Source organism: Colobus angolensis, unplaced genomic scaffold (genome assembly GCF_000951035.1).
Source record: "Colobus angolensis palliatus isolate OR3802 unplaced genomic scaffold, Cang.pa_1.0 Scaffold293, whole genome shotgun sequence".
Lineage (NCBI taxonomy): Eukaryota > Metazoa > Chordata > Mammalia > Primates > Cercopithecidae > Colobus > Colobus angolensis.
In genome coordinates, this window is record NW_012116188.1 from 331,166 (window position 1) to 335,199 (window position 4,034).

Genomic DNA, 4,034 nt, shown 5'->3' on the forward strand with positions numbered 1-4,034 from the left:
CTTTCTTTCTTTCTTTCTTTCTTTCTCTCTCTCTCTCTCTCCTTCCTTCCTTCCTTCCTTCCTTCCTTCCTTCCTTCCTTCCTTTTCTTTCTCTCTCTCTCTTCCTCCTTCTCTGGGCAATCAGTTGCTACCAGTTTCAGGTCTCTGTCCCTTTTCAACCTTAGACAGCTGCTGCAGTGGAGTTTGCTGCTGCCAAAGCTGAGAGGCCCTGGGAGGGCCAAGTGTTTGGCTGACTCTCAGTGACTTGGAGCCATTTTTATGAAACCCTTGAGAGAGCTCCTTACCACCGCCTGGCAGAATTCCAGATGCCATTCATCCCCTCTCCCCAGCATCCCTGTATTGCTCTTCTTCTTTCCACCTTGATTGTTTCCTTCATTTTTGAAATTTTTCTTTATTTTCTTCTGCTCCAAGGTGCAAGATTTCCAAAATGGCACCATGGCAATGGTGGAAACTCTTACTGCCTGTAACCACAGAGTTGGGAGGAGGAGAAGGATCAGGTGAGTGGGGAGTGTTTTTAAAAGTGATATTGATGGCAAGAGTGGGGTTTTCATGAGGCGGCCCCCCTTGACAATTAGTACTTGAGTGATAACTGGGAAATGTCGAGTGCAGGGAGTCTAAGGTGAAAAGGCAGACAGAGAAAGGTCAGTAAGAGGCAAAGAATGGGCTTGAGCAGCCTGTGTTCCCAGCAATGTCTGAACTTGCTCTCTAGAAAAAGAAAAACCAATACTGTCCTTTAGGTCTTAGACCTCCATCAGTGAGGGAAATGAGATTTCTCTCCACTGGCACATTCAAAAGAGCTACCTTCAAAGGAGCAATGGTAGAAATAGGGTCAAGGGGGCAGAGCGTGTTTTGACTTCCCATGGTCCTACTCCAATTCCATTGAAATTGCCTTTGCCCTTCAGGAACTGACCTCGTCTAGACTTCATACTTGGGACCAACCCAATGTCTTAGAACCTGAAATCCATCTAGAGCCTCCACAGGGCAACTTCACTATCACATTCTGCCATTTTAGCTAAATTTCCAATATACCAGGTATATTTTCTGCTGCAAATATTACTCTGGGAAGGAATTTTAAAAAACAAAAATAAACAAAGAGGCTGGGCATGGTGGCTCACACCTATAATCCCAGAACTTTGGGAGGTGGAGGTGGGAGGATTGATTGAGCTCAGGAGTCTGAGACCAGCCTGGGCAACACAGTGAGACCTCATCTCTACAAAAAGTAAAAAAATAGCTGGGTGTGATGGCGTGTGCCTGTAGCCTCAGCTACTCAGGAGGCTGAGGTGGAAGGATTGTTTGAGCCCAGGATGCTGAGGCTTGCAGTGAGCTGTGATTATGCCGCTGCACTCCAGCCTAGGTAACAGGGCAAGACCCTGTCTCAACAACAACAACAACAACAACAACAACAACAACAACAACAGCATCTGTTCATGATAGCTTGTTGTCACTTTGTCAAGCAGAGAATAGATTATGAGAGGACATAAATCATGGGGTGTAGAGAGAGGAGGGTGGCGAACAGAAAGGTTGAGATTCTGGTGGCCCCTCAGTGGGGAGTCAGCAGCAGCCGGGGATCAGATGGCAGATCCCTGGGAGGGCCAGGGCTGAGTGGACAATGGGGAAAGCCATGGACTATGGCTGTCCCCTGCATCAGCGTGGCCTTGAGGAATCAGCCTGCTCCAACCTGGCGCATGCTCACTTCCATGCCCGTGAAGACCACATGCCAGGAGGGGGCCTCGGGTAGTAAAGTCTGCATACCCTTTCTGGATACAATAGTGAAACGCGGCATCAGAGAAAAGAAAAGTTCATTTCATGAGTTGTCTTAAGTTTTTCCTAATTTAAAAAGTCATAGATGTTGAACGCAAAGATCTGGAAAATCCAAGAAAGGAAAAGAATATGTATATGTTCAAAGCGAAAAGCAAAAAGAAAGAAAAACACTCGCAACAATGTAGTGTATTTCTTTCACATTTTAATTCATTTAGCACAATTTTCATTTATATTTTATATATATATATATTTTTAGAGACAGGGTCTTGCTCTGTCACTCAAGCTGGAGCACAGTAGTGTGATTGTAGCTGACTGCAGCCTCGAACTCCTGGGCTCAAGTGATCCTCCTGCCTTGGCCTCCTGGGCAACTAGGATTACAGGTGTGGACCACCATGCCCAGATACCTTTTAAATTTTTTGTAGAGACGTGGTCTCACTATGTTGCCCAGGCTGGTCTCAAGCTCCTGGCTTCAGCCTCTCAAAGTGTTATTATAAGCATGAGCCTCCGCACCCAGCCTCATTAAAAAAAATTAAGATCAGGACTGGTGGCTCACAGCTGTAATCCCAGCACTTTGGGAGGCCCAGATGGGCAGATCATGAGGTCAGGAGTTCAAGACCAGCCTGGCCAACATGGTGAAACTCAATCTCTACTAAAAATACAAAAACTAGCTGAGCGTGGTGACACACACCTGTAATCCCAACGACTCAGGAGGCTGAGACAGGAGAATTGCTTGAACTGGGGAGGCAGAGGTTGCAATGAGCTGAGATTGCACCACTACACTCCAGCCTGGGTGACAGAGAAAGACTCCATTTCCAAAAAATAAAAAAAATAAAAACACCACTGGTATGTGTCAGGCTTTGTGTTAGGCACTGGGAATGCAATGAAAAGCAAGATTAAGGTGGTCTCAATAACAGAAATAATTATATACTATTTATTCCATTTTGTAGGTTGCTTTTTCCACTTAATTATATACTGACAATTTTCTTATACCAATAAATATTCTTCTACAACATTATTTTTAATGGGTACATATGACTTCATTTTATAGATTGACTATTATTCACTTAACCAATCTCCTATTTTTAGACACCTAGGTTTTTGAATTCCTCCCTTTCTGTTTTGACAATATACTGTTAAAATGAACATTCTTGAATGTACATTTTGTTTCTATTATTTTATGTTACTTTAATACCAGAATTATTTTAAAAGCTTTTTAGATATTTGGTGAAAGATTATTCATTCAGAATGCTCAGGCATGGTTGTTCATGAGCTAATGATATTGCTAGAATGTAAGCATCTTATTCCAAACAGCATACTTATTAAAAAAATAATAATGTGCCTCTGTTAAATGTCTTCTGAATGTGTACTCTTTCCTCTTTTCTGTGTATTAAGGGATTTAACATATATTACACATTTATGTTATGTTTTCTAACAGTTGTGAACTCAATCGGTTAGGAATGCTATTTGCTACCAAGTAGTACAGAGCTAAGTTTATGTTATCTTAAACAAATATGGGTTCATTTTTTTATACAACAAGAAAATTGGGGATGGCAGAAGGTTCTCAGTGTTGGGGCTAAAGTCTCTATGATCCTCTTGACTTTGCCTCACAGTCACAAAATGGCTGCCCCTGCTCCAGGATTTGCCTCCTCAGTCAAGATGGGAAGAAACAAAGAAGTGCCCCCCAGAGACAAAAGCAAAGACTGTCCCAGAAGCTATAACAAACCTCTTTTTACAACTCTTTGTACAGATTCACATCACATGGTCAACCATGGCTGCAAGTATGGAAAGTAAGTATTGAGATTTTTATAGCCTTTATGATCAGAATGATCTAGGAGGAAGAGGTTCACACATGGTGGTTGGGACAGCCAGCCAGTGGTAGCTGCCATGCTCAGCCACAACATACGATGGCCACAGGACTATTTCAATGCTCCAGTTACCAGGAAAATGGCTTTGATGGCACTCAATTGTCCTTTCAGTCTGGACTCTTGGATCATTCATACCACCACCATGAGCTTTATTTTAGAGAGTGGTAATCATTCAAAAATTATCTTAGAAAAGAATACAGTAGGACAAATAGAGTAGAATAACTATAAAACCTTGAACACATTTTATATTCTCACCAGCAGGGTATGAGATAGGTTGCCTTTCTACATTGCCCAATCTAGGCATTAGCATTATTTTAAATATTCGTCAATTTGATAAGAACCAAATAATAACTCATGGCTTTTTTTATTAAGAGGTGGCGTCTCAGTCTGTTGCCCAGGCTGTTGCAT